We start from the raw sequence: 20,711 nt of genomic DNA, 5'->3' as shown, positions 1-20,711 counted from the left end.
TATTAACGTTACCATCACCACCACTAGCACCAGGTGTAGACAGGTGAGTGTAGCCCAATACACAGTGTGGGTCGTCAGCATCTGTGTTCTGCTGGTAAGGGAAGCGAATGTCCAACAGTACCCAGGTGAAGGCAGGTGCGTCCTGTAGGCGTATCATAAATAGACAACAACAATTATTAATGTTGTTGTTGTGTCATTATTATAGGTCATTAAATTGTTTCTCCATGTATATGAGGTTTAATATGTAGTCAAGTATGTTGTAGTACCTGAAGAATACCTATCCCATCTTTCTCATCCTCCCACCCAAACAGGGGAATCGAACCTGGGTCACAGTGGGAGTGAGAGGCGAATAAGCTGCAAAATGTTTCGGTCAAAGGTATACGAAGCTTTATTTATTTACAAGTTATGAATCAACAGAGGGAGAGTACGAGCGTGTAAATATCAAAGCTGTCATGAGTCTACTTCTTGTATAGTTACCACTGCCAACTCTTGTTTTTGTGTGTGTGTGTGTGTGTGTGTGTGTGTGTGTGTGTGTGTACTGTGAATTTCTTGCTGATAGAGTCGTAAATCTTAATCATACACCAAGCAACATCACCCTCACACGCACATAAACACGCAAGGTTAACACAACATCCTGCACTTGTTTTTTTTTCTAATTCAGTTAAATTTTTTGCTTGTTCCGGTGTTACTCAGGAGCTAAGAATAGACATACCTGGAGGCAACACTTACCCAAGCCTATGACGTCACCTCAGACTAGACCCATAAACACAGTTGCTCAGCGTCTAGACACCTTGTTGAGAGACTTGCAATAAGGTAAACAGTTAAGTCGATTTTGTTCCTGCTTAGTAGATGTGTTCCTGCTTTACCTCCTGCTTCCTTGGTCTGCCTGCTACCCCCGAGGTCTGGACAGTGGTGGAGGCAGGGGGAGTTGTAACCTTTAGTCTGCCGGCCACAGCTAAGATGATATATCAAGGTTTTCTGACTGGCATTCTGACTCTTGTGGCTGAGACAGACAGACAGACAGACAGAGGGAGAGACAGACAGACATAGTCAAAGAAACACACACACAGATAGGTAGATAGATAGACACACACACACACACACACACACACACACACACACACACACACACACATATACTACTACTACTACTACTACTTTGCTGTTACTCGGAATCGAGTATTACGATCATCCAGCTATCATACACTGATAGGAGTTATTAAGATTGTCACCTACGTCGGTGAGTTCTGAGGTGACTAAATAGGCCGATACGGGACCGGCAGGGTCGATCACAGATTTTGCACATGTGGGGGGCTACATCTAGTGCGGGAGGGGCGTCGGCAGCGTCTTTCCGGCGTTGGCGCTTGTGTGCCTCGTTATGCAGTCGGCCTAACTCGAAGGTATTGACACCTTCTTGTATGGTGCTCCTCCAAGCGTTACCGTGTAGAGTAATCGTCTCACAGGTGAGGGGGTCGATTTGGCACTTTTTCAGGTTTGTCTTAAGACTATCCTTAAAGCTTTTCAGTTGCCCGCCAGCGTTACGTCTACTATTCGTTAGGTGACTGTAAAGTAGCTGCTTTGGCAGTCTACTGTCGTCCATGCGGGTAACATGGCCAGTCCAGCGTAGTTGTTCGTGGATTATGGTATTCTCGATGCAGTTGGTGTCAGCAAGAATACTAGCATGTGTTCTCTTGTCTTCTCAGCGAACTCGGAGGATGGAACGTAGACTAGGATGGTGAAAGTTTTCAAGTGCCTTGATGTGCCTCTCTGTATATGACCCATGTCTCGCTGCCATACAGAAGGGTGGGAAGGACCACTGCTCGATATATGTGTAACTTTATAGATAATTTTAGCTCCCTACAGCTGAAGACACGGTTTCAAAGTCTGCCAAAGGCTTGAGATGCACATCTGATCCGATGCTGAATCTCTTCGTCGATTTCCGCGGTGGTGGACAGGTGGGAGCCGAGATACCGAAAGTGGGAAACATTAGTGAGGGTAGTACCGTTAAGCTGGATGGATGGTGGAGGTGTGGCTGAACCAGGGGCAGGCTGTAAGAGAATCGGAGTATTACGCACATTCACCTTTTTACGGAAACTGAGCAATGAGGAAGGCAAATGTCTAAAGTTTCCTTACTTTAACTTTTAGTTTTATTATAATCTCAAAATTTAAATGATTCTATGTGTCTCTAGGGGCTTTTTTTTTAATTATTTAGTTATAATACCTTGTAATACTCATGCCCAATTACCGAACAATGACAATGTGTTTGTACTCTGAGTTTTCCAGTTAAGTTTTACTGTGGGTTTAGTTAATTAGAGCATTACTTGGCTTAATTAAATATTTGACACCACACTCATGGTTCACATGACAGCACCCAACACAATATAAACAGTAGGACGTGAAAAATATGCAAGTGATTTTTCTATAATATTCTTAAAACAAAATCAACACAAAACACATACACAAGGGTGAAAAATAATGTACCCAGCTATACTAATACACCTTACAAATAGCTGACCAGTAGATTCTGCGGTACCCAAGTAGTGCAAGTAACAGTTACTTAATCTTCACGATAGAGTAGAGAGTAGGACTGACTTGGTATCCCAGGGTTAGAGTAGACATCACCTGTCATAGATGATGCCCCCAACAGCCGGCGATGGTTTTTCACCAATCAGGAGCCATCTCATGACTCTTGTTCTTACTAGTTGACTGCTAGTTAACTAGTGGTTTGGGTAGTGTGAAGAAAGCCGTGCAGATAAAGGTGACAATGCAGTGTATATACATGGAAGTGTAACCCTTCTATGTTACAACCTCAAGGCCGAAGTTTGCATACGCATCTGCGTAGGTGTTCAGGATCTCCTGTAGGTTGCGTTCAGTGTGAGCAACAAGGGTGAGGCTGTCTGCATACAGAATCTCGGTAATGGAAGCTGCCGACACCTTCGTTCCTGCCTGGAATCGTCTTAGGTTGAAGAGACCTTACATCTGGTACCTGATGTCCACCCCGCCGGCAAAATTTGCACTGGCACGAGTAAGGAAGACAGCCAAGAAAATGGTAAAGAGTGTTGGTGCCAGTAATGCACCCTTGTTTAACCCCAGTTTGGATGAGGAAGAACTCGGACTGGGTGCCATTGTGCAGGACACTGCCGTTCATGCCACCGTGGAACTGCCTCACAATGGCGATGAATTTTGATGGGCAGCCAAAACGGCTGAGGGTCCACCAGAGGGCTTCCATGTTGACCGAGTCGAAGGCCTTGGTTAGGTCGATGAAGGCCATGCACAGTACAGTACAGGTCACGATGTTGTTCTCTGCACTTTTCCTGTATATGACCGGCAGCAAAGATCATGTCAGTGGTGCCACGTGATGGTTTAAAGCCACATTGAAATTCTGGGAGGAAGTTTTCACCCTCAGGGAGAAGTCTGTTTAGGAGGACTCGGGCGATAATCTTGCCTGCTACGGACAACAGCGAGATCCTGCGGTACTTGCCACAGTCTGACCAGTCTCCCTTGTTCTCATAAGAATTGATGATGGAGGCGTCTTTAAGAGCTTGGGGGATTTCCTCCTTTTCCCATATATTCTCCAGGAGAGGTAAGCAGAGGTGCTCCTGCTTTATACACCTCGGTTGGGATTCCATCAGGCCCTGAGGCTTTATTTTTTTTTTCATCTGTTAGATGGCAATAACTACCTCATCCAGGGATGGAGGATAGCTGAGGTGGGTCAGTTCTGGATGCTGAGGCACCTGCTGGGTAGTCAGGACATCCACACCAGTGTTTTGTTAGAGCAATGAATGGTAGTGCTCTTTCCAGCACTGAAGGAGGCCTTCATCGTCTTTAATTATGGAGTTACCGTCGCATGAACAGAGGGGGGTTGCACCACGAATGATTGGCCCAAAAATGTTTTGGTGGAATTTATACATTCACACATCTTGTGCTCATCTGCAAATTTTTGTGTTTCACATGCATTATTTCTAAACCAGTCGTACTTTAGATTGTGAAGTTCCTGCTGGGCCGCCACTTTCTTCTTGCGGAAGGTATCAGCTTTAGTCCGAGACTGAGGGTTGTTCTGCCAGTCAATTAAAGCACCACGTTTATCATTGACGAGTACATTGATTGCCAGGTCATTTTCATGAAACCAGTCTTGGTTTATTCTTTGGATCTGGCTGAAGGTCTCTCTACAGGTTATTGCCATGCCAGTGTTGAGAATATCCCAATCGGCACTGGGATTTGGTTTGATTGTTGTTGGGTTGTTTATCAGTCCATATTCGAGCTGCTCTCCGAAAGCATATGCTACTGCTGGATCCTCCAGACGCTTAGTGTTAAAACCTCTTCTGGAGGCTTGCTGCCTTCGCCGTTTTGGGGTGACGTGAAGTGAAAGTTGGATCTGACGAGCCTATACTCAGTGTCACAGTGGTCTGAGCCAGGCATGGCATGGGTGATGAGGATATCTCGGAGATCTCTTTCTCTGACAATGATGTAGTCAATGAGATGCCAGTGTTTGGATCGTGGGTGTCGCCAATAACCCTTGAACTTGTCGGCCTGCCTAAACAAGGTATTGGTGATAGTGAGGTTGTGTGCAACACACTTGCTGAGGAGGAGTAGGCCGTTGGGATTACACTACCCTCGTCCATTTCTCCCTGTGGTTCTCTGCCAAATGTCAGCATCTCTGCCAACTCTGGCATTGAAGTCCCCAATGAGCACAACCCTATCTTCTCTGATGATAGAGGTTAGCACTCTGTCGAGGTCGGCATAAAAGGTCTCCTTGGTGTCATCCTCTGCATCCAGTGTTGGGGCATATGCACTGATGAAAAAGGCATGACGTGAGTGATTCAGTGGGACTCGGAGCGTCATGGGGGCGCTCGTTGATTCCAATAGGCATTTCAGTTTGCCTGTGTAGGATGTGTTGGCGAATGGTAAAGCCAACAGGCTTACCCTTCCAGAAGAAGGTATAGCCAGATCCCTGTTCTGTGAGTTGACCATTGTCTGGGAGCCGGGACTCACTAATGATTGCTATGTCGATGTTATACCTAGCCAGCTCTTTTGCCACAAGGGCAGTTCTTTCAGGATGCTCATTTGTGCCAGTATCCAGAAGGGTCCTGACATTCCATGCAGCGACCATACAAGGTTGTGTAGTTTATTTTTGTTTGGATATGCAATTTTGATAGTGTTTTCAACTGCGTAAGGATGACCTTCCTGGGTGCGGTTGCCCAGTCAGGTTTTTCTTTTCGGCAGGCTATGTTTAGGGCACCTTTTCTAGCCCCCTCCCCATGTGGGGTGAGCAGATTGGCTACTCGAAAGAGCTACTTAGTCGCACAGACAGGACTGGATTGCACTGCTGCCTAGATCCCAGTGCATAAACGACCATGTTATCTGTGCCGCCCATGTGCCTGTCCCTGTCTCCACTCGTCTGTCGAAGGACTTTTTGGGGTATAGGGGTTTTGATGATGATGAGAGATATGATGAGCTGGATGATGGCTGCGCCTGAGTTGATTTATGTGGTGAGGCAGGAGCGCAGGCTGCAACCACACATCTTGGCTCTCCCTTTTCCTGATCCAGTGGTGCAAGTGTTGCAACGACTGGGGAGAGGGAGAGTTGCAATGGACTGCCGATAGCCCAGTTTGTTGGGTTTCACCTTTGTAACCTGTCCATCTTGTACTGCCCACGTCTGCCAGTGTAGTCGTTGGGTTCCCATGGTGGTCACCTCTTCCGCCTATACTGCCGTTGGGTTCTTGTTGGAGCTCTGTAAGCATGTCTGCCTGATGCAGGGCTCTACCGCAGATTTTTCGTTTGGGGTTTACTCCCGTAGCCTTATACCTACCAAGGTTAATCCACAAGGCAGTGGCGCAATGGTTGGTAGGCGCCAGAATGTGTCCACATGCCAGTGAGCCTAGGCGACGTCCCACTGAGGCCCACTGCTGATCTAGCTTGGGCCCACGAGGCACCCAGTTTCCGTGTGTTGCTACGAGGTGGCACAGCAGGAGTCTTGATGGTGAAGAGGCTGTGTACTTACTGGCAGGGGAAGACTTATGCAAGTTGCTTCCCTGTTCACCACGAGGGCTAGCCAGCAGTGGTAGCTGAAAGCGAGAGGGAGAAACACTGACATAATGCTGCCACTCTAGACGCATTTCACCACCTTTTCACGAACACACACACACACACACACACACACACCAGTACTGTTGAGTGAGTCACCAGTACTGTAGTGTGAGTCACCGGTACTGTAGTGCGAGTCACCAGTACTGTAGTGTGAGTCACCAGCACTGTAGTGTGAGTCACCAGCACTGTAGTGTGTGTCACCAGTACTGTAGTGTGAGTCACCAGTTCTGTTGTGTGAGTCACCTGCATTGTTGGGTGAGTCACCAGTACTGTTGGGTGAGTCACCAGTACTGTTATGCGAGTCACCAGTAATATCACCATTATCCCAAAATCAAATCTTCGAACCCTGAATCTGAATCCTCGAGCCCTGAACCTGACTCCGAACCACCCCTTAAATTCAAATCTCCTAGTCAAATCTCACTTCCCCGAACCCTAGTCCCCGAACCTTGAATCCGAATCCTGAAACACTGAACCCGAATCCCTAAACACTGAGCCCGAATTTCCAAACACTGAACTCAATTCACCGATCTCAAATCTCCGAACCTTAAACCATAACCTTGAACCCGAATCCCCAAACCTTGAACCCGAATCCCCGAACACTGAACCCGAATCCCCGAACACTGAACCCGAATCCCCAAACCTTGAACCCGAATCCCCGAACACTGAACCCGAATCCCCGAACACTGAACCCGAATCCCCGAACACTGAACCCGAATCCCCGAACACTGAACCCGAATCCCCGAACCCAGACGAATTATGAAGAAAACAAAATCATATTTCTTAAAGAGGTGTTGTTACCTGACGTTGATGATAATACTTTACTATCAACTCTGCTTATAAACTTGGTCTTAATTTCTCGGTGGATTTAAAAGACAAGGAACCTGAGTCTTGCCTGATTTTTTTTTTGCCACAGTTTTTGGATCACAAGAAAATTAAACACCCCAGCTTATTTTACCTGAATATTAGACACCCCAGCTTATTTTACCTGAATATTAGACACCCCAGCTTATTTTACCTGAATATTAGACACCCCAGCTTATTTTACCTGAAGATTAGACACCCCAGCTTATTTTACCTGAAGATTAGACACCCCAGCTTATTTTACCTGAATATTAGACACACCAGCTTATTTTACCTGAATATTAGACACCCCAGCTTATTTTACATGAAGATTAACCACAACGCTACCTTGGGGGTTAGGTTAGGTTAGGTCAGGTAAGCGTTAGAGTGGTTAGGTTTACGTTAGTGTTAGGTTAGGTTAGCGTTAATTTTGGTTAGCATTAGGTTAGTTTAGTTTAGGTTAGGTTAGGTTAGTTTAGTTTAAGTTAGGTTTCGTTTGGTTAGGTTAGTTAGGTTAGGTTTCTTTTGGTTAGGTTAGGTTTGGCTAGGTTAGGTTAGGCTAGCATTATTTTAGGTTAGCATTAGGTTGGATTATGTTTGAATTAGGTTAGGTTAGGTTCGGATTCATAGTTCGGGTATTTGGTTTGGAGGACTCAGTGGCGGGTTTTGTTGTGGAGGTGAGCGTGAAATCGTAGCCACCAGAGGATGTGTAGACGCGGCCCTCCTTCCCTGCCACCACACATAAACACACACACACACGAGCCTAACAATGACCTGACCTACCGTGGTATATCCATGAAATTCACTGTATAAGAGACTGGTGACTGGTCGGGAGGTGATGGGGGGGGGGCGGTGCAGTTGTCACCTCCGCACATGATAAAGTGTTATGGGGTGTCGACTCAACATTCCCAGGTCACCACGTCGATTCTTCACCAACCTGAAGGTCTCTCTCTCTCGCTCTCTCTCTCTATAATTACACAATAGAGGAGGTACCAGGAGGAGGTGGCTGTCCCATTGATTGTAAAAGGTTGACCAAGAGAATTTTATACCAGGCTACTCCCTGTCCCCCCCTCGGGCTCTCACCCTACCTCCCAGGCCTCCACCCTATCGTCGTCGACCTCCACCTCCCCCAGAGACTTTCCCACTACCTCCCCCCCACCCCTCCCTAATAGAACTTCCCCCACCCCTCCCTAATAGAACTTCCCCACCCCTCCCAAATAGAACTTCCCCACCCTCCCTAATAGAACTTTCCACCAACACTACCCCCAGAGACCTTCCTCTACTCCCAGATAGGTACCCCCCCGTACACCCCAGGGTGGTTAAGGTAAGCTGGGGGGATCAATTACAGTGGCCAACGAGGTTACTGTCGTGTATAACCCACACCTGACCTTTATATTCAAAGAGCAGCTGATGGCCGCCTCTTGTCCAGGGCTGGTCGACCTATCTGGCTCCCTGGCTGCCTCTTGTCCAGGGCTGGTCAACCTATCTGGCTCCGTGGTCGCCTCTTGCCCGGTCTTCTCGACCCAGAGTGTGGCCAGATCTGAATGACTTTGTTTGTGTAGTTGTGTTCTGATTGTCTCTTGTCGTTGAAGAGCGTAGTAATTATCTCTGATGGGCGATAATTAGCTGTACTGTTGTCCGGAGACAGGTGTCACTTATCTTATTTGGTGTCGCTGGTAGTGAGGACCTGTTCTGATTGGTTGTAATAAATGAGGCTGTCCCGCGGTCTAGATCATGAACCTGTCCCAATGTCCCATGGTCTAGCTCATGATGCTGTCCCTGGGAACATGTCACACTATGATGCGTAACTTGGCCAGGAGCCAACAGGACCAACTGGACCAGTCCACCCAGTGGCTGTCACAACCTGTGGTGACGTGAGGTAATGATGACTGTGGCCCAGAAGGGTGGAGGTAGACGCCAGTGTGTGACCCAGGGTGGAGTGGATTGAAACTAGTGAGTCGTCCACCCCCCTCCCCCATCCCCTTCGCCACCCTCTCCCCCCAACCCCCCACCCCCTCCCTTCTCCTCCACCCCCACTCCCCCCAACCCCACTCCTCCTCCTCCTCCACCCCCCACCCCTCCCCCAACCCCCCACCCCTTCCTCCTCCTCCACCCCCCACCCCTCTCCTCCACCACCCCTACCCTCCTCCTCCCTCCACCCCTCCTCCTCCACCCCCTCCTCCTCCACCTTCCCCACCCCCTCATCTGTTCGTGCCTGCAGTGGGTGTTCAGTTAACTCGGTTGTACCAGAGGGTGATGGCAGGTCACCCTAGCCACCTCACCTCACCTGACCTTATCTTCCCACACTCACATAACGCCCACGTCCTACTGTTGAAGTATTTCTTAATATGTACCGCTCTATTAATACGTTTGTGTTTCACCAGCCAGCGTCTAGAAGACCCGCTCACTGAGTAGAGGTTTCTTCACTAAACAACTTCGTAAGAGTTAAAAAAAATCTTTTTGTCTTTATATGGATGTTTTCCTCTGTATAAACCTTGTCAGAGCAGAAGGGTAACTGTCTGTCACGTAAATTAAGCAGGGAATTGTGTCAGTATTAGCAGTACTGCGTGTGTGTGTGTGTGTGTGTTAACTCTGCTCTTCGCCAACACTATTTGGTGCGTGAGAAAGATCATTACCTCAAATGCTTAACACAAGTCATAGACGCAACCGGAGATTGGCTGATGGAGCACACACACACACACCTCCCAGGAATGATTTAGTACACACCATCACCAACAAAAACAACTTTATCTCTTTTGTAGTAATCGATTTTTTTTTTTTGAGAGAGAAGTTGATAATGAAGGCCGGAGCTGCCTTGTGAATAACAGCGAAGTGTACCTGTCGACGCCAAGGTCTAGTGAGGCCCCGGCCGGCTCCCCAGACGGCGGCTACCTTAACACGCAGCTACACACACACACACACACACACACACACACACACACACCAGCGTGCCTCCACTCGTGTTAGTTGGCGCACTTCCAGCCAATCACGGCCGCCTCGCCTACACCGGAACCACCCCGGGGCATGGTGAAGGAGGGACTGCTGCCTCACAACCATCTCAGCTCCACCTCACAACCATCTCAGTTCCACCTCACAACCATCTCAGCTCCACCCCACAATTATCTCCGCTCCGCCTCACAATTATCTCGGCTCCGCCTCACAATTATCTCAGCTCCGCCTCACAACCCTTTCAGCTCCACCTCACAACCATCTCAGCTCCACCTCACAATTATCTCAGCTCCGCCTCACAACCCTCTCGGAACACTTAGTCCCTCATGAAGGATAGATATACCATATATCCGTGTGCGTGTGCCTGTGTGGGTTCCTCCCTCGCCTCACTCCTCACTGCCTCATGTTGTTGCTGCTTCTGCTTCATGTCAGCGAACGAGTTTTGTCATGGGATTAAATAACTCAATCTCATGCAAGGGAGCGAACCCAGTGTATCACGGGGAGAGGGGTGGAGAGAGGAGGGGGTAGGGGAGGGGGTAGAGGTAGAAGAGGGGAAGGGGTAGAAGAGGGGAAGGGGTAGAAGAGGGGAAGGTGGGTGGCGAGGGGGGAGGAGGGGGAAGTTCTGTCGGTGGCGGTGAAGTGAGGGACGAGACGAAGGGAGGAGGAAGACGGACGAACACCTCTGAGAAGGACTGGTTAGGCAGCCTCCACGGACCGACTCATTCAAAGCCTCGCCTGGCCAACCTTCACCCGCGTACAAGTGCTTTTTACACCACCTCCGTCCTGCCTCTGTGTGTGTGTGTGTGTGTGTGTGTGTTTTACCTGGTCGTTAGGTAGACACACACACACACACACACTGGGTTCATTTGACTGTATAATACACTCAGCGATAATTATAAATGCTGGGAGTTTAACTTGCTGGTAGGAGTGGCAGGGAGTGCCAGGGTGGGGCAGGGAGTGTCAGGGTGGGGGCAGGGAGTGTCAGGGTGGGACAGGGAGTGTCAGGGTAGGGGCAGGGAGGTCAGGGTGGGGGCAGGGAGGTCAGGGGTAGGGGCAGGGAGGCAGGATGGGGGCAGGGAGTGCCAGGATGGGGCAGGGAGGCCAGTGGAGCAGGGAGGTCAAGGTAGGGACAGGGAGGCCAGGGTGGGGCAGGGATTGGCAGGGTGGGAGAGTGAATGGTGGGGTTAGAAAGGGGTGGCAGGAAGAAGGAGGAGTGGCAGGAAGGAGGAGGGAGTAGCAGGAGGGAGGAGGACTGTGAGGGAGGGAGTGGCGGGGAGGGAATGGTAGCTGGTAGGATGAGGGAGGGAGTGGGAGGCAGTATAAACACATAATAGAAACATCAATAATAATAATAAGTCATCTATATATGGTACACAAATACAGAGGAACGTCAGGATAGTACAGACTGTATTATTATTATTATTATTATTATTATTATTATTATTATTATTATTATTATTATTATTATTATTATTATTATTATTATTATTATTATTATTATTATTATTATTATTATTATTATTATTATTATTATTATTATTATTATTATTTAAGATTTAATTGTATTATTAAACTGTATTTAAGTTTGTTAGATTAGACCAACTCGGGTCAAGTTAGGTCAGGTTTGGCTAGGTTAGGTTAGGTTATAAGATTGTAAAAGTGTGCAACGACTTGATCAGATTCCCCGTGGCGCGCAGTAATTCAATGAGACTCCCTGCAGTTCACCTGTGGTAATAAGACTCCCCCAGGGCTTGTGGTCAGGTCATAAGATTCCCAGAAGTAAGGTGAAAAGACAGGGCGGAAAGTGCAATTAGATGATAATGCTCACTGGCCCGTGTAATGAGGCCACAAGACTCCCTGTGGCGGTCAATAGGACTCCCTAGAGCGTGGCGTTGGCTTTTAAAGACCGTTGGATGTGCAGGTAGGGGTAATAAGACTCCAGAGCAAGCAGCGGAATAGCTAATATAAGACTCTTTACGGAGGGGAAGAGTATAGGTACTGAGGCAAGGAATAATACTCTGAAAAATGTATTCAGTGTATAAGAACATAAGAATGGAGGAAACTGCAGCGGGCCTATTGGCCCATACTGGGCAGTCCCGTTTACACCCAACCCCTATTGCTCATATAAGCATCCAACCTATGTTTGAAGCTATTCAGCGTATTCGAGTTAATGATGATATTTGGTAACTTGTTCCATTCATCCACTACTCTGTTTCCAAACCAGTGTTTACCTATTTCACGCCTAAATCTAAATTTGTCTAATTTAAAACCATTGTTACGAGTTCGCTCCAGGTTGGATAGTTTGAGTACCTTGTAATGTCCCCTTTGTTTAGCCCTGACTTCCACTTATACACCTCTATCAGGTCGCCCCTCGCTCTACGTCTCTCGAGGGAGTGCAAATTGAGATGCTTTAACCTGTCTCTATACTCAAGGTTCCTAATGCCCGGGATTAGTCTTGTCATTCTCCTCTGAATTCTTTCCAATGATTCTATATCCATTCTGTAATACGGTGACCAGAACTGAACTGCGTAATCCAGGTGTGGTCTCACAAGAGCAAGATACAGTTTTAGGATGACCTCGCTAGTCTTGTAACTAACACTCCTTTGTATGAACCCAAGTACTTTATTAGCCTTGTTACGAGCAAAAACACATTGTTTACGTGGCTTAAGGTTCCTACTTATCATTACTCCTAAATCTCTCTCGCAGTCGGATTTCTCTATGGCATCGTTGTTCATCTGGTATCTGGTTTCCCTGTATACATCTCCTATACTGAGTACTTTACATTTGTCCACGTTGAATTTCATCTGCCATTTTTCAGACCATTCGAAAAATTTGTTTAGATCTTCCTGTAGTTTTGCTGGAGTCCTCGTCAGATTTAATAACACGTCCTATTTTAGTGTCATCAGCAAATTTGCTTATGTTGCTGTCTATGCCGATATCTATGTCGTTTATGTATATAATAAATAATAATGGTCCAAGTACTGAGCCTTGGGGAACTCCACTTGTGACGTTGCTCCAATGGGACTTAGTGCCATTAATGCTCACTCGCTGTTTCCTGTCCTGTAACCACGCCCTAATCCATTTAAGGATATTACCTTTGATGCCATGTGCTTCTACCTTTCTAATTAGTCTTTCGTGGGGGACTCTGTCGAAGGCTTTGCTAAAGTCGAGATATACCACATCATAATTGTGCCCCTCGTCCACCGATTCGAAAACTGATGAAAAGAATGTTAATAGATTAGTTAGACATGAACGTCCGCTTGTGAAGCCATGCTGGGAATCATTGATCAATCGGTGCTTCTCCAGGTGATTTCGAATAGAGTTTGAAATGATTGCTTCCAGTAATTTGCCTACTATTGATGTTAGACTGGTTGGGCGGTAGTTAGAGGATAGTGATCTATCCCCCTTCTTGAAAATCGGTATTACATTCGCGATCCTCCAGGATTCTGGTACTACACCTGTTTTTAAGGACATGTTAAACAACTTTGCCAAGGGCATACTAAACTCTTCCTTACATTCCTTTAATACTCTGGCAAATATCTCATCGGGACCAGGTGACTTATTAGGCTTTAGTTTGCCTATTTGCTTACTAACATCGTTACTAGTCACTACTATCTCGCTTAATTTGTTTTCTTCACTATCTCTGAATAGAGTCGGTGCGTCGGGTATCATGTTTAAATTTTCGGTGGTGAAAACTGTTGAAAAATATTTATTCAAATTATTGCTCATTTCTCCGTCGTTATCAGTGAGCTCGCCGGTATCTGACCATATTGGTCCAATCTTTTCTCGTGTTTTAGTTTGATACATTTAGTAGAATCCTTTGGGGTTTGTCTTCGCCTCCCTTGCTATCCTTACCTCATTATTCCTCTTGGCTTCCTTATCTCGGTTTTAACCCAACTCGCCAATAATACCGTTTAGAAGCATACTGATGGCAGGAAGTGAGGAAGTCTTGTAATAATAAGACTGAACATTTAACAAGATAAGGACATGAATCAGGGTTTTAACTACGGTATGAAACTTATAAGACTCCCTGAGTGAGTAATGAGGCGATTAAAAAAAATAAGACTAATCACTAAGAAAAAATATACACAACATTTTTTTCGAGCATATAAAAATTTAATAAGACTCCCTGGAACTATTACTAAGGAAATATTACACACTGCGACGTGTAATAAGGCTCTTTCGATAACTCAATAAGCCTGGAGGAAGATATAAGTCTCCCTATCGCTTCATAATACTAAGAGAAACCTGGAGTGTTGACAGAAGTAATTAAAGACTACAAGTTCATTTGGATTTCAAGGAGTCTTTTAAGTCTTCTTACATTAAGTGAATAATCCACACACACACACACACACACACCCCGGTACTCTCATCAGTGTCAATAGCACTACACTGAGACACCTTTACCTGATCTTATTAAACAGGTATGTGCTGCCGTGTGTCCCTACCCAGGTAGATGACCTACAGGTGTGTGTGTGTGTGTGGGGCCATAATATCCTACAGGTGTTATGGCCATAGTATCTTACAGGTGTGTAGAGCCAGGGTACAGTATCTTACTGATGTGTAGAGCCATGGTACAGTATCTTACAGGTGTGTAGAGCCAGGGTACAGTATCTTACAGGTGTGTAGGGCCATGGTACAGTATCTTATATGTGTGTAGGGCCAGAGTACAGTATCTTACAGGTATGTAGGACCAGAGTAGCCTGCAGATGTGTAGACAGAGTATCTCGCAGGTGTATAGGGTGAAATGACTAACCTCGTATAATAATGTCAACATAACCCTCCCTCCCGCCACGTCAGGAGAACGAATCTTGATCACCACACGTTTACCCTCATTCCCGCCGCGTCAGGAGAACGACTCTTGATCACCACACGTTTACCCTCCCTTCCGCCGCGTCAGGAGAACGACTCTTGATCACCACACGTTCACCCTCCCTCCCGCCGCGTCAGGAGAACGACTCTTGATCACCATACGTTCACCCTCCCTCCCGCCGCGTCAGGAGAACGAGCCCTTAATCACCACACGTTCAACAATAAAAATCATTCAAGGTATTTAATTTTGAATGAGTCATTGTGGCCCGTATCTCTCTGCTCGTAAACATGGCCGTCATTGTTTATATCAGCCAATCACAGGTTAGTGTTTAGTTCCTCTCAACCAATAGGGAGAGAGATACATGAGGGTCAGGGTTAGGTTTCGGACCAATAGGGAGAGAGCAAGAGAGGAAGGGGTCCGTGTGCTTTCATTCATAAAGGCTTAGAGGTGAATCGGCGCCATCAAAGACTACGTGTATATAATTAATTCCTAAAAAATATGGGTGATTTTTTTTTATATAATTCATTAATGGGAGGGTAAGAGGAGGTGATCTTAGTGGGTGTTAAGGTCTTTGTCAATCAAGAGGGTGTCTAATGGCGGTCTTAATGGACAAGTAAAACCAGAATATTTTGTCTCTCTATTACTCTTTGTATGTTCATTATAATTAACCCTTATAAATCTCTCTGTAGTGTTGGTGTTTTCATCTCTCTCTCTCTCTCTCTCTCTCTAATACAAGATCAAATTTAAACATTAACCTACTTATTTTTGTTTTAATTTGATGTTAAAGTTTGTGTGTGTGTGTGTGTGTGTGTGTGTGTGTGTGTGTGTGTGTGTGTGTGTGTATGTACGACGTCAAACATATCACTCCCTGTTTTGCCACTCACTATATTTATTACCGTCTCTCCTTCATTCTTCGTGGCTTATCGCGTCTGTGTGTTTCCCGATGTGTTTACAAGACGCGGCCCAGGTTGTCAACACGTGTTTGTCACCGAGTTCACTTTGTCATGGTAATTGACCTCGCCAACACGCACAACTCTTTACAGTGACATCTCTTGGTTTCATTATATTTGGACGGTGATTTATTGTAGCTTAGGGTGATTTATTGTAGCTTATGGTGATTTATTGGATCTTAAGGTGCTTTATAGTGTCTTATGGTGTTTTTTTTTGTGTTATGGTATTTTATAGTGTCTTATGGTGTCTTATGTTTTATATTGTTTTAGGATGTTTTATGGTGTTTAATGTTGTTTTATAGTGTCTTATGGTGTTTTATATTGTTTTATGAGGTTTTATGGTGTTTAATGTTGTTTTATAGTGTCTTATGGTGTTTTATATTGTTTTGTGATGCTTTATGGTGTTTAATGATGTTTTATAGTGTCTTATGGTGTTTAATGTTGTTTAATAGTGTCTTATGATGTTTTATAGTGTTTTATGATGTTTTATGGTGTTTAAAGATGTTTTATAGTGTCTTATGGTGTTTTATGGTTTTATTATAGTGTTTTATAATGATTTGTGGTGTTTATAATATTCAATAGCGATTACTAACTAGTGATATACAGTAAATAGTTTAATGTTGAATTTTCTGTAATGTATTGTGAAGTATTTGCGCTTAGTGAGCTATAGTGTATGGTGTGGATGTACAGTGCAGTATAGTGAATTGTAGTTTATATTGATTCAGTTTTTTGGTGATTAATTTATGGTGTTTCGATGGTGATCAATAGTGATATATAGTGATTTACAGTGTTTCATAATGATTTGCAGTTGCATTATAATAATTACTGTAATAGTGTTTTGCGTCTTTTTCAAAACACACACACACACACACACACACACACACACACACACACACACACACACTAGCATCACCGTGCCATAGTGTGTCCTTAATAATAAGTTGTGAGATATAGTGAGCTTATTAATGACTCTCACCTGGGGAGGGAAGGTCATACTCCACCTCACCTGGGGAAGGAAGGTCATACTCCACCTCACCTGGGGAAGGAAGGTCATACTCCACCTCACCTGGGGAGGGAAGGCTTACTCCACCTCACCTGGGGAGGGAAGGCTACACTCCACCTCACCAGCGGGAAGGCTGCTACCTGACTACCTGGGGAGGGAAGGCTGCACTCCACCTCACCTGGGGAGTGAAGGTCATACTCCACCTCACTTGGGGAAGGAAGGTTATACTCCACCTCACCTGGGGAAGGAAGGTCATACTCCACCTCACTTGGGGAAGGAAGGTCATACTCCACCTCACTTGGGGAAGGAAGGTCATACTCCACCTCACTTGGGGAAGGAAGGTCATACTCCACCTCACTTGGGGAAGGAAGGTCATACTCCACCTCACCTGGGGAGTGAAGGTCATACTCCACCTCACACAGATTTCATTTGCTACTGAGAAATACAATGAATTTTTCGATATCCTGAAGATTAGCTGCAGACTATTTCACCATAAATTAACTACGCAAACGTAACCTAATCTAACCTGGCTTAACGCTAAACTATCGCTAACCTAACCTAACCTAACCTAACCTAACCTAACCTAAAGGTAACATCATCTAACATAGCGTACCCCTCTCTCAGGTAGAGTTAAGGTGTTTAATCAACCAGTTATGATGAGGCTGCTAATCTACAGGTAACTTCGAAAGCCTTTTATTCCCTATTAGTAATAGTTATTGTCTAGCTTAATGACCTAATGAGTCCAGAAACACTTGTGAACAACACACTATTAAAAGAGTTTATTTCTGCGTCTGCCCACTGCTTATGTAGTCGTTTCTCAGCGGGTCTTAATTGTAGAGGCGGGGCGGGGCTGGGCGGGGCGGGACTGGGTGGGGCGGGGCGGGGATGAAGCTTCAGCCCAACCAGCAAGACCCGAATGTTCACACTTAAATCCGCGGTCTTGGTGTAAGTTAAATTAGGTTAGGTTAAATTGTTTAGGACAATTTCACTTCGGTTTAGGTTAATTTTAGGTCAATAACCTTTGATGGCTCATAGATTTGGAAAGCAGGTGGTGATGGTGGTTGTGGTTTTTGTGGTGGTGGTGGTGGTGGTAGTAGTTGTAGTGGTGGTGGTAGTAGTTGTAGTGGTGGTGGTAGTAGTTGTGATAGTGGTGGTAGTAGTTGTGATGGTGGTCGTAGTTTTTGTGGAGGTGGTGATAGTGGTAGTTGGTGGTTGTTGTTGTGTTGTGGTGGTAGTTTTGATAGTGAGACTTGTTACACCAGGATAACACACACACACACACACTCTCTCACCAAACTCGCTTTAATAAGATAATTGTGATGTTGCTCTGGTTATAAGTTGCTCCACTCACAAGAAAATAACACAGTACAGGTGAAGTTATTAGCGACACCTGCCCAGCCTTCTAATACTCCTCCTTTATACCCAACTTAATTTAAACTAACCCAACCCAGCCTAACCTAACTTAAACCCAACGTAACCCAACGTAACCTAACTTAAACCCAACCTAACTTAAACCCAACCTAACCTAACTTAAACCCAACCTAACCCAACCTAACCTAACTTAAACCCAACCTAACTTAAACCCAACCTAACTTAAACCCAACCTAAACTGACCTAACTTAACTTAAACCCAAACCAAACCAAACTAAACCAAGCTAGTCTAACCTAACTTAACCTAACCTAACTCAACCTAAGTTAACTCAACCTAACTTAACTCAACCTAACTTAGCACTCACGAATTATATTGGGTAAAATCGTGTGTGTGTGTGCTTGCGTGTGTGTGTGTGTGTGTGTGTGTGTGTGTGTCGTAGTTAGTTTCGTCAAGGTGAGCTAAGGTGGACGTAGGTTTAATTAGGTCAAGTTGTATCACTGAAACAATTAATGAAAACACCTGATATTACTAAATGAGAAAGTGTGTTAATTAGTGGACATTAAAGGTAAATGGTAATACAAGTGCCGAGTTGAGCAACACATTGACACCGTTCACCTGTACCGTAAGCCCTGTACCACAACACCTGTACCACAACACCTGTACCACAACAGATGTACCACAACACCTGTACCACAACACCTGTACCACAACACCTGTACCACAACACCTGTACCACAACAGATGTACCACAACACCTGTACCACAACAGATGTACCACAACACCTGTACCACAACACCTGTACAACAACACCTGTACCACAACACCTGTACCCACAACACCTGTACCACAACACCTGTACCACAACACCTGCCACAACACCTGTACCACAACACCTGTACCCACAACACCTGTACCACAACACCTGTACCACAACACCTGTACCACAGCACTTGTACCACAACACCTGTACCCAACACCTGTACCACAACACCTGTACCACAATACCTGTACCACAACACCTGTACCACAACACTTGTACCTCAACACTTGTACCACAACACATGTACCGTAACATCTGTACCACACAGCATCAGTACCGTAACATCTATACCACAACACCTGTATCACCTGTGCCACAACACCTGTTCCGTAACATAATACCTGTACCGTAACACATCTACCACAACACCTGTACCTTGATGACGGGAATTTAACAATGGTTAGTTAATTAGTTCTGTGTAAAGGATAATTTAACATTATCTGGGTTAATATCTCAGTGAGGGAGCATTAACAAAATTAACCTGACGATAAATTAACATTAACCTGATCTTAACAAATTGAACATTGCCTGGGTTAATAGTCGAGGCCAGACTAAAGGAGAATTAGGCGCCAGGGAGATAAGCATATAAGGGAGAGTAAGGGAGGAGGGAGGAGGTAACTCTCTCTCTCTCTCTCTCTCTCTCTCTCTCTCTCTCTCTCTCTCTCTCTCTCTCTCTCTCTCTCTCTCTCTCAATGTAAGAGTTACTGTTATTAAGACAACACAGACGTTACCTGGAGCTGTTATATGTTTTTGTTGGAGGTCAAAGGTCAAGGTGATGTGGTCAGGGTGTAGAGGTGAAGGTCAGTGGGTAAAGGTCAGAGGTCAAGGTGATGCAGTCAATGGATAAATGTCAAGGTCAGGAGGTCAAGGTTAGAGGACAAGGTCAGTGGGTAGAGGTCAGGTCAGGATTAGAGGATAAGAACAGAGGTCAGGAGGTCAAAGCTTTGATAATGGCACCACAGGGCGTGAGACGTTGCCTTGCTCGAGTGAATTATGAACTTAGCATGCACCCCTGTTGGGCACTGTAAACGCTTCTGCGCTTCACCTTACACATGTATGTATAAATAAATAAAATAAATAAAAAATGAATAAATAAATAAAATAAATAAAATAATAAATAATAAATTAAATAAATATTGAAGTGATAACCGTGGTAACACTGTGAGATGTTCTTATTACCACCATGCTATTGTACTATTCCAGATGATACTAAAAGTTACATAATACTTCCTTGAGATAAATGTATAGTATATATCAGGTGCCTCAAAGAGAGCTCAGGTTCTCAACTGGCTCAGCCATGTTAATATTGTTATTATTATCCACTCTGTATCTGTGTTTTTCTGGCTAAATAAACTGTTACAATTCAACTAAAATTCAAGGATGTAGGGGGGGGGGAATGCCTAATAAAAAAAAATTATAATATTATTATTATTATTATTATTATTATTATTATTATTATTATTATTATTATACATAATTTTTTTTAAATTACAGTACTTATGCTATTTCCTTTCTTGCAGCAATCCGTCCACTACTTAAACTTTGACCTAAACGTCACGGAACAAGACAACGAAATATAACATAAGGTAAGACTTACACCTTATTGTTTACATCATACAGCTGATCAATGACGTCATTCCGAGAAATTATAAAAGATAATTTAGATTTTACGACCTAGGGAGGAAGGGGTGAAGGCATCTGTCATGATTTTATTAATTAATCTGACACCTCGTGCAGCCACAGGGGAGGGGGAGGAAGGAGGTCATTGGGGTGGTCATAGGGTCAAGAATATTTGTCAGTTGATAAATTACTTCGGTTGTCAACATCACAACTGGCCGAACCAGACGACGCCGCCGCTGAGGGACTGGCGTGGTGT

At 45.0% G+C, this 20,711-nt stretch overlaps 1 protein-coding gene across 1 annotated transcript in view; it reads left to right on the top strand.

Moving 5' to 3' along the window:
* Nucleotides 1–20,711, top strand: part of LOC121877277 (venom allergen 5.01-like) — a 115,526-nt gene that overhangs the window by 22,792 nt on the left and 72,023 nt on the right. Inside the window, exon 2 of the mRNA XM_042382955.1 lies at nucleotides 20,356–20,421. The gene's annotated coding sequence lies outside the window, so the exon portion shown is untranslated. The remainder of the gene's footprint in view (nucleotides 1–20,355; nucleotides 20,422–20,711) is intronic.

Source organism: Homarus americanus, unplaced genomic scaffold (assembly GCF_018991925.1).
Source record: "Homarus americanus isolate GMGI-L3 unplaced genomic scaffold, GMGI_Hamer_2.0 scaffold367, whole genome shotgun sequence".
Taxonomy (NCBI): domain Eukaryota; kingdom Metazoa; phylum Arthropoda; class Malacostraca; order Decapoda; family Nephropidae; genus Homarus; species Homarus americanus.
This window is presented reverse-complemented; position numbering and strand designations above follow the sequence as displayed.